The sequence below is a fragment of the Enhydra lutris genome, unplaced genomic scaffold, assembly GCF_002288905.1.
Source record: "Enhydra lutris kenyoni isolate GAN:26980312 unplaced genomic scaffold, ASM228890v2 scaffoldscaffold25, whole genome shotgun sequence".
In the NCBI taxonomy this organism is placed as follows: Eukaryota; Metazoa; Chordata; class Mammalia; order Carnivora; family Mustelidae; genus Enhydra; species Enhydra lutris.
This window is the reverse complement of record NW_019154109.1, coordinates 14,639,171-14,650,608: the sequence shown is the minus strand read 5'-3', so window position 1 is coordinate 14,650,608 and position 11,438 is coordinate 14,639,171. Positions and strand designations below refer to the sequence as shown.

Below are 11,438 nucleotides of genomic sequence, written 5' to 3'. Positions count from 1 at the left end.
TAGGTTAACAAAACCAGACTTGACTTTGGACTTTATTCTTCAAGTAATAAAGAATGGAGGAGAAATATAGGTTATTTATAGAAACTAAGTATGTACTCAGAGGTATGAATTTGGTGACAGAAAAGACTTAAGAACATGTTAGCATCTCAGAAGGAGTTCTCAAAAAGCTTAATTTTATTTTCTTGGATTTTTAAGAATGCCTAAGATCCTTCTTCATCCTCCATTTTGGGAGCCAAGTAGTACTTTAAATGTCTCATATCAACAATTTTCTGCACTACAAGGGGTACATCTGCAGACACACTGTTACTGGCAGGAGAGAGGAGATCAGCTTTTATAAATTTCAGGTATCTCAGTGCAAAAGTTAGTGGAACTGGCTCATTCATCTCGATGGCAACAGGTTTCTCCTTTTTACTTGTTCATTTCACTTGTTCACTTACTTGTTCATTACTTGTTCATGACAACTTAATATTTATATTTCCTAGTTCTCCACTGATGTAAAATTTCACTCTGTCTTTTGCACTGGAAAATAAACAACATCTCCAGTATGACTGAGATGTCAGCATATACATGCAAATTCATTGGAAGGCATCTTTACTACACAGCAATACTCTTGTTCTGAAATTCCAGGTTGTTTGACATCTAAATCCACAACCTTAATTTCATAGCCTGAAAACTTCTCTTGATTTGTTGCTTCAAATACTACTGCCATGATGTCCGCATTATCTTCGGCCCTTAGTATAATGATGTCTTCACTGACTGCACTGTATTTTGGACATGATGATGAGATTCCAACCCACAGGAGCACCTGAGTGGCTCAGTTGTTAAGCGTCTGCCTTCGGCTCTGGTCATGATCCGAGGGTCATGGAATCAAACCCCGCACGGGGCTCCCTGCTCAGCTGGAAGCCTGCTTCTCCCTCTCCCACTCCCCCTGCTTGTGTTTCCTCTCAGCCAAGTTGTGGTACTCGCGGTTCATGTAGAACGAAACCCTCATTGCTCAGGGTGAGCTGCAATAGGGTAAAGTGGGAGGGGTCCATGTTCTACAGGTTTATGCTGTTGGAGCTTATGTCCCAGCAATCCTCATTGTTGAGATCCTTAGGGGCTTCTAGCAGCTTTTTCAGGATGGAACCCTGGACCAGATGTGCCTGGAACACGGTGGCAGAGTCTCAAGGATGAGGCTACAGGTGGAGGTAAGGAGAAAGTAGGTAGAGGTAAGGAGGAAATCATAGCCAGCTTGGTGTCTTAGGATAAGAGTGAGCCAGATAACATAGGATTGAAAGTCTGAGAACTAGGAAGATCACCAAAAATGGTAATTATTTAATTTGTTTGATTAATGCCTCTAGTGGCTAGCATTTTAAAAACTATTCATTGTTGGCATTATGTCAACTTAAGTGTCTTATTTTCATTTCGTTGCGATTCGCCTAACTCAGCATGAACACTAAGGCTCCTTCACCCAAAGTTAGATACTTCTTGTTTTTCCCAATCAGAAACTAATAAAGAAAAAAAAAAAAAAAACAAAAAACAAAAAACAAAGAAAGTGTTAGGCTGGAAACATAACTTTAATTCAAAACATAGTTTAGGGCGCCTGGGTGGCTCAGTGGGTTAAGCCGCTGCCTTCGGCTCAGGTCATGATCTCGGAGTCCTGGGATCGAGTCCCGCATCGGGCTCTCTGCTCAACAGGGAGCCTGCTTCTCCTGTCTCTCTGCCTGCCTCTCTGCCTGCTTGTGATCTCTCTCTGTCAAATAAATAAATAAAATATTAAAAAAAAAAAAACATAGTTTAAACATAAAAATCGAGTTTTCTTTTTTTTTTTTTAAAGATTTTATTTATTTATTTGTCAGAGAGAGAGAGCAAGCACAGGCAGACAGAATGGCAGGCAGAGGCAGAGGGAGAAGCAGGCTCCCTGCTGAGCAAGGAGCCCGATGTGGGACTCGATCCCAGGACGCTGGGATTATGACCTGAGCCGAAGGCAGCTGCCCAACCAACTGAGCCACCCAGGCGTCCCAAAAATCGAGTTTTCTATGCAAATATAGTTACATGCATTTTTTAAGAAGTTTTAGAGCTTAGTAAAAATGTTTTAATTTTCTGGGCACTTGGGTGGCTGAGTAGGTTAAGCATCTGCCTTCAGCTCAGGTCATGGTCCCAGGGTCCTGAGATCCTGGACTCTGCTCAGCAGGGAGCCTGCTTTTCCCTCTCTAAATATTTTAATTTTCTACATGGAAGTTATTTTTTCCATGAAAAAGATTATTTTAAGGTTTAGTGCTCTGAACACTAACATCTTTAACTCTATTAATAATCTGTGCTAAATCCAGAGTTTAAATTTACAGATTTCTCAGAAAAGTACATTTCATTTAAAAGACCATAAAGAGGGGCACTTGGGTGGCTCAGTTGGTTAAGCATCTGCCTTAAGCTTAGGGTCCTGGGATCCAGCCTGGAGTAGGGCTTCTTGCTTAGTGGGGAATCTGCTTCTCTCTCTCTCCCTGACACCTCCCCACCCCCATGCTCTTTCTCTTGCTTTCTCTGTCGCTCAAATAAACAGATAAAAATATTTTAAAAAAATAAATAAAGGACCATAAAGATCATAGCACTGCAGCTGATAGGATCTGAATAGTTCTTAGGTTATTTTTCTACTGAAAATTCTAGAAATGAATCTGAGTTATGTGATGTAGATTATAGTTACAAAATTAATTTTCATTTTAAGGTTGGCAACCTTAAATTAAAATAAAGTTTCTTGCCTATTTTTAATAAATAGTTGTTATGAGGAACCAGATAAACACTGAAAAAAATTAATTTACATTCTTAACAAGTGGTGTGTAAATATTCTCCTTTCCCATTAACTTCTAACTCTTTTGGATGAATTTTCTCCCTCTCTCTCTCTCCCTCTTTTCCAGCTTTCCTGACATATATTTGACAAATAGCATGTAAATTTAAGTGTACAATGTGATGTTTTAGTATATAGAAGTATTGTGAACTGATCATCAGGATAAGCTAAGTTCACATATCCATCAGCTCACGTAGTTACTGTGTGTGAGTGTGTGTGTGTGTGTGTGTGTGTGTGTGTGTGTGTGGTTAGAACATTTAAGATCTACTCTTTTAGCAAATTTCCAATATGTATTCTCTCTTTTTATTGAGAAGCACGAATTGACTTAAAACAAGAACTTCTCGAAATGGGCTTCACAACTTATTCCAATCAGAATTATCTTTTGTATTCACCAAAAATATTTGTTTCTTGGCCTAATCTAAGTTTTTTCCAAGCAAGAAAAAGTAGGGCTTAACTGTTGGAAATTGCATATTCAATAAACTTTCTATAACATTACAGTGCACATAAAATTCACCTGGAAAACACTAAGTATTTCAACATGATATATATTTCAAACCCTCGTGATCTTAGCTGCAAATTCCAGGCTATTCCTTTTGGAAAAATAAATGGTAAAATGTGTTTTCCACGTGAAAAACACAAGACATAATTTTGAGTGTTAATTAGTTATGCCTAAAATAATTTTACATTATTTAATTTCAAACCTATGTTTAAGATTCAGCAATTTGTCATAATCCACTTGCTTCACTAAAAAATTATTTGAAACTTATATTCAAAATTTTTGTCAAAGTTATTTTTCCTATTATCACATTCATCCAATGTGATTTTTTTATGTGTATATATTTTAGAAACACCTATAAATGCTTTAAATAGCATAGATCCTAAACTCGATAAATTTTGACACGAAAATTTGCCTTGATTCTTAGTTATAAAACCCAGAGAATTCTTTCTTGCTCTCTATGGTATAGTCACTGATTTTTAAAATATTGTCTAGTGTTAATAAATAGAAAAGAATATTTATGACAGAAATGTAACCAAAAACTTTTATTACTTATTTCATTAATTTTAGAGTTCCTCACTTATCCCTTCCCTGATTTAACTACACTTTTCCACTCTCAAATAAAGCCATTATGCAGAATTTTGTATTTAGGATTCTCTTGCTTATTTAAAATATGTTTACCAAATACAGCTGTATCATTATACATTGCATATTGTGCAGTTTTTAATGTTTTCTGTCTTTAACATCTAACAAGAGTTAAATTTTCTGCATATTCTGTAATTTTCTTTATTATTTCAACAAAACGTTTCTGAGAACTTAAATGTTGCAGCCACTAACTGTTCTTTGTTCATCTTCACTTGTGTATTACAAGTGACACGTAGTGTATGGCATGTAAAACACAGTTCGGATATATTACACTATATTCTTCTACCCTAATTTTTATATTTATTTATGTTACTAGTACTGGAAAAGCTACTAGGAATTCTTACATACGTTTTCCAGTGATATGTACAGGAGTTTTGTTGTTGTTTTATACCCAGGTGTGGGATTTCTACTTCATGTATATACAGCTTTTTACCGGGTAATGGCAATTATTTTTCTAGTAGTATAGAGATGTGGATTTTTCTGTACCTTTTTGTTATTTTATATGTTTTTAACAATTTGGAGAGTATGTGAAATTGTATTGCATTTTCTCTAGATACTTCCTATTTTGATGTCTCTTTAGGACTATGCCTCATGAATTTCATTTTTCTCTTTATATTTCATCTTCTTATTTGCCTGTTGCTGATGTAAGTTAAAGCGATTAGTTTTGAATGCTGACTTGAAATCCAGAATATTTGAAAAACTTAATAATTCCAAAAATTTTTCTAGATATTTATATAATTTGTAAATAATATTGTTTTCTATTTTTCTACCCTTAAATACTACTTATTTGAACTGGGTAGGATCCCCAATACAATGTTAAAAAGAAGTGGTGATATTAGATCCTCATTTGTACTTGACCATAAAAATGTTTTTATATTTTAACAACTAAATATAGTATTTGCTGTTTAACTTTGAAGGTACATGTGATCAATTTAAGGATGTTTCTTTTCATTTCCAATTTGTTAAGCAGTTTATAGCAAACGATTGCTGCTATATTCAACTTTTTATATTGCTTCTATTAAATTTGTGATCATTTTTTCTTTAACTTGTTAATGTGAAGTTTTTATTAATTCATTTGTAAATTTGCATCTTTTAAAAAATTGTCTTATAACCTTACCCTTTTTAAAATACGTGGTTAGATTTGGTTTGCTACCAGTTTGTTTAAGGAATTTTCCATTCTAAATATAAATATTGTTTTCTTATACTTACCTGGATAGACTCTGTATCCAGCTTATATTAGTTCTATAAAATAAGTTTGGGAGGTGTTCTGTTTTCTCAACTTTGTAATTGTTAGGTCTTTAAGGATAGTCAGGCCCTAATTCCTGCAAATTGTGAATGTTATATCTTGTGACAAAGGGGATTTAACAGATATGATAAAATTAAAATTAAGGATCCTGAAGAAAAGATTATCCTGGATTACCTAGGTGAGTCCTAAATGTAATGAAAGTTTTCCTCATTAAAGGGAGGCTGGAGGATATTTCCCCGCAGAAGAGAAGTTATGATGGAGCAGACTGGGATAATGTGGTCACAAGCCAAGGACTGCTAGCAGCAAGTAGGAGCTGGAAAGACAAGGAATGTGTTCTCCCCTGGAGCCTCAAGAAGAAACTAGCCCTGTTGACTTTGATTTTAACTCTGTAGGACTCCCTTTAAATTTGTGGGCTCCAGGCCATTAGGAGAACAAATTTCTGTTGGTTTAATCTGTAAGATTGTTGTAATTTACGGCAGCAACAATAGAAAACACATGCACACATATTCTGGTGTGTGTGCACATGTGAGTGTACCTGTGTATGGATGTGTATGTGATTTGAGTTTGTCAGCAAATTTGTGAAAAGGCTTTAGAGTTTTGTTTTTGAAGGCTTTTTGTCTCCACAGTCAACTTTAAATGATTAAAAACTGTATTTAGCTATATTTGAAAATGTGTCCAGTGTTTATGAATGTTATATTTAAACTTTTAAATAAAGTATATTCCACAGTTTTTTATTATAGTCTTCCACCTATAATCATTAGGTTAAGATTTTCTGGCAAGTTGTTAAAGTGTGCTCTATGAATAGTGATTTTTTTTTTACAGTGTTGTGTTCCCACTGTAATTAGAGACCTGTAAATTCTTGATTCTGTTTTTGTCTATTTTTGCATCATATATATTTTGAGATTATTGTGTTAAGAGCATAAAAATTGTGAGTTATATATCTTCTGCAGGAGTAGAACATTATTATCGCTATTAAGGGTGTCAAACTACTAAATGGTCACAAATTGATGTCCTCTTCCTTCAGGGCATAAAGTTAAATTACATTAACAGCCATTCTTGAGGTTAGACATTGTCATGTGGCAGAGTTCCTGCAGTTAAATGTAAGCAGGAGTTGGTGGGTATCACATCCATCCTGGCCCATAAACCTACTAACTTAATACATCCCTTGCCTTTCCTGTATGACAGCTAGACATCAAGTCTCAGGATGACATTGACTGCCGAATTGTTAAGATGGAAAAGTCTGTGTAAACCAAGGTTCCTGAATGCCTGCGTGAAGCAAAACATCCTGAGTTTTTAAATTACCACCAACTAGCAAATCCTACTCTGAAATATTGCATGAACAAGAAATGTTTCATTTTTTATTGGGTTAAACTTTCATTTGGGTTAAACCATTGATATAAATGGCCTTGTCAAAAATGTACATTATGTTAATTTTTATGTCCCTCCTTAATTTCTACCAATATGTTTCTCTTGAAAGTTTATTCCATCTTTATGCATTTAAGTAAGTTAAATATTATTATTTTTATAGTTTGTAGTTTTAAATTCCATTTGAGAAGCTTTGTTTTGATTCTGGTACCTACTGTGTTTACTACCTCTGATTCACATGCAGTGTCTCCTTGTGTAATTTGTTATTTATGAATATAACCTCAAGTTTTGGAGGAAATTATTAGATAGGAACTATTTGAGTCCTGAGATGAAGATAGGTTCATTCTGAAAGAATTTTCTTTCATGTCTATAAAGCATCTTAGGCAATTATTATTGGGAAACAATGTTCCATAAATATTTCTGTGTTTCTTCATAGTCATGAGTATCTGAGCAAAAATTACTGGTAACTTGGTTTAAAATATATTACAATGGCAAACAACCCTTAGAAGTAAAATGGTGACTTTAGGAGAGATTTAGAAACATCTTTTCTGGAACCATTTCTTTACATTCCAAAGGGCAACTTAATTGACTTTGGGAGTTTTCATTCCCCAACCCCCACTCCCCCGGAAGGATTGGTTTACATTAGAAAGGTAACAACTCTTCTGTCCTAGGGAGGGAAGGATGAGGAACTATATGAGCACCTAGGTTTCACAGGGATGCCTGGGTGGCTTGGTTGCTTCAATGGCTGCTTTTGGCTCAGGTCATGATCCTGGAGTCCCAGGACCAAGTCCCTCATTGGGTCTTGGCTCACCTGCTTCTCCCTCTGAAACTCCTCCTTCCCTTGTGCTCTCTTTCTCTAATTCTCCCTTTCTCAAATAAATAAATAAAATCTTAAAAATAAAAGAAAAGAAAAGAAAAGAGAAAAGGAAAGAAAAAAGAAAAGAAAAATCTCCTAGATTCATAATACATCACCCTTCTCAGGTAAGGAGCCCTCTGTTATGTTCAGGTTACATTTGACTGCCATCACATTAAGCAATGAGTGATTAACATGTGCCCATCCAATTTAAGAGGTGGTATGAATAATCTATCTCTGATTCAAAAACCTTATGTTTTTTCAGGAAAAAATATAGATATGAAAATTTAAGTGGACTATTTTTAACTAAATCCTTTGCTTGGAGTAGTGTGAATTCATTCAGTACATTCATGTGAAGTCTAGCCTTTGGTTGTTAATTTTCAGGGTTATTTGTTTTCTACTCCCCTAGGTGACAAATTAGGCAATTTTCCCAGAGACCTGGAACACAAGCTTATTCCTACTTCACCTTTACACTGAATATTTAGAAATTTAAATCCCATTTTAGTAAGTACTCCCTCTTATATTATACAACTTTAATGGAATTCTTCCTTGTATGCCATCCATGCTGTCCCTAAAACCTATGAAAATTAAAATGTGTTTCACTTCTGTTGGCAAATGTCCTCATTGCTAAATCCTTTTGTTCATGCTGTACTGAATTTTCTGAAATTCAGGAAAGAGTTTTTCTTTCCATTAAATTTCTATCCTTTCTTGACAACTCTTTAGTTCCTTTAAGTTTTATTTTCCAGAAATCAAGGTTATTTTCCATTGAACAATTGTTATGATTGCCTGGTCTATCATATTGACTGAAATAGATAATGTCCCTGGAGTCCTTCTATTTCTTAACAAAAAAAAAGTTGGTTAATTATTGTTTTGATTTTTTTATAAATGTATATGTAAGAAAGAAGGAATAGGTGGTACACAGAGGATTTTTAGAAGAGTGAAATTCCGTATACTATAATGGTGGATATATGTCATTACACATGTCAAAATCCGTAGAATGTACAACACAAAAAGCAAACATTAATTTCAACTAATAAATTTAGCTAGTAAAAACATAGCAATATTGGTTCATAAACGGTAACAAATTTACCACATCAATGTAAGAATATTAATAATAGGGGAAGTTTGGGGAGAAATTATAGGGTATATGAAATCTCTGTACTTGCTCCTCAATATTTTTGTAATCGTAAAACAGCTCAAAATAAAGTTACTAGTTAAAATTCTTAAAAAATGTATTAACTTTTCAACACTGAAAGTTCTTCATAAAGCACTTCTGAACCTTGTGGACTATGATTCCACTACAGTTTTATAAAAAGCAAAGAACTTATGGATTACTTTCTACTACTTTCATTGTCTTTTATTTCATTAAATCCATTTTTAGAATATAAAAATTTGATTCTAAAGTTGTTAATCATTGAAAAAGATTTCACAATTTATAAATGCAGTTATTTTCTTGGTATCAGTTAATCACCACCCAGTGAGATTGTAAGCAGCAAGTATGTATTTTGGCCCTTGACAAATTTAGACAAAATGATTTGCTTTGCCTCATTATCAAAATAAAATATCTGAATTAAGAAACCAAAAAAATAAACTTAAAAATAGAATGATATTTTTGAGAGAACAATTATTCATTTATATAAATCAACTTCTTTTAGAATATATAATAAAGTCAATTTAAAATATTGAAACTATGAAATAACTAAGAAGTAAAAATATGAAATATTCATATTTTAATTTAAGCTCCTACTAATATGAATTTCATAAAGTATAGACTGTATAAAATATTATCTTTTGAATGTAATTTTTGAATATGCAAATTTGTATCCAATGTTTTTAATTTTAATGTAACATGTAATCAAAGAGATAATCAAATATGCTTACAAAAAATGCTAAAATTCATTAATATAAACAACTTTTATTACACCTTCATCAGTTTATGTGATTGACAGTAAAGTAACTCAGATAATTCAATTTTTATTCATCTATTTGAAGCTTCAAAAACACTACTAATATAACTTCCTAAAATACAATGTTTGAGACTAAGAGAATAATTCCTTAAGTATATTTTGAATAAAGACACAGATAATAATGATTTTATATAAACTAGAATCATACAGATAATTTTTTTTTTAATTGAAAAAAGAAGATCTTTTCTAGTATAGTCGATTTTATAAACTAAAGTTGGAAAAGATTGGGTAATTTAATGGATTTCCTTCATTGCAGTTCATTCTTTAAAGCAATAAAGGCCAAAGTTAGATCAATTTCATTGCGCAAAGTACTAATTTAAAAAATTACCTTCAATTGTCTACATTTAAGAAAATGGTGATATTCCAAAGATAATGATAAATGAGGCTGGACTGATATAAAATTTAATTACCCTTTGATAAATTGCAAATTTCTTTAATATGCCTTAGTTACAAGTTGTCTTTTTGTATAATGGTTTCAAAGCTGAATGAGACCTAATTGACTGAAGATTGCTTCAACATAACTTGTTTTTCAAACGTGAGCAGGCCATAATATTTTATTGTTCTTGATTCAAACTGCATTGAATGCTAAAACCTTGTCACAATGTTTTCAAATGAAAGATTTTAATTTTTGTAACTTTAGGGATTTTTCTCCATAAATTTACATTTATTTGCATATGAACAAGCTTAAGAACTGTGTAATTTATGTCCACAGTTTTATCTATTCATATGTGGAATATTTAATATTGCCAGAGAAAACAGACGGTTATAATTCAGTCTGTATTTTATTTTATTTTATTTATTTTTTTTTTTCAGTCTGTATTTTATACTGACTTCATAAACTATAGGAACACAGTAAAATACATGATGGTAATTAAAATTCACAGAAACAATTTTGCAAACTACTGTCCAGTATCTGATTTACGGAGAGAAAGGATTTCTAGTAATTTTGGATTATCATTTAGGAGTACCTGAATAATAACTTTTTATGAGCCTTATTCTTTCCGTTTTTAATTGTTTTGTGGAATGTACTATTAGTTTACTGCATATTAAAGATTTCCATAATAGGCAGATCTTTCAATATAATGTTTTTAAAATATGTAAACTTGATGAAGCTGGGTGGCTCAGTCCTTGAGCCTCTGCCTTCAACTCAGGTCATGATCTCAAGGTCCTGGGATCCAGTCTCTCACTGAGCTCCTTGCTCAGTGGGAAGCCTGCTTTTCTTCTCCCACTTCCCCCCGCTTGTGTTCCCTCTTTCACTCTCTCTCTGTGTCAAATAAATACATAAATAAAATCTTTAAAAAATAAATGAATAGGGGTGCCTGGGTGGCTCAGTGGGTTAAAACCTCTACCTTCAGCTCAGGTCATGATCTCAGGGTCCTGGGATCAAGCCCCGCACTGGGCTCTCTGCTCAGCAGGGAGCCTGCTTCCTCCTCTCTCTCTCTCTGCCTGCCTCTCTGCCTACTTGTGATCTCTCTCTGTCAAATAAATAAACAAAATCTTTAAAAAATAATAAATAAATAAATGAATAAAATAAAATATGTAAAGTTGATAAGATTTTGTATGAAGTGTTAACTTCCATCTTTTTTTACAAAGCACAGATCACATAATGAATTCATCATAGAGTCAACTCTTTTGTCATTGATCTATTTAGGGTTTATTGATCTATACTCTAATATATATTTAGTGTCTTTTGATTACACAGGCCAACTTGTTTTACACAGACATTATTTCATTTAAAATCCCATAAAGATATTTGTTTGAATTCCTTTCACTAACTTGAATTAGTTTTTAACCTCTTATAAAACACAGTTATTTTGTAGGGTTAAATACAACTGCAATGGAATACTAACATTGTAATATTACTATTTGTGTATATATTATTAATAATAATGTTGATTTTTGAGGTGTGATGATATCAATGCCTATAAGAGGCATTGTAAAATGTTATTTTAATATTATGAATTAATATTGAACATATTCTCAGTGTTTGTAAGATGTTATGTCAAGCAGGTACTATTATACACATTTTGTAAGTGAGAAAACTATAG

At 33.0% G+C, this 11,438-nt stretch overlaps 1 pseudogene; it reads right to left on the bottom strand.

Annotated features, from left to right (window-relative positions):
* Positions 1-200: 200 nt before the first annotated feature.
* LOC111150977 overlaps positions 201-11,438 on the bottom strand; it is a 47,600-nt pseudogene continuing 36,362 nt past the window's right edge.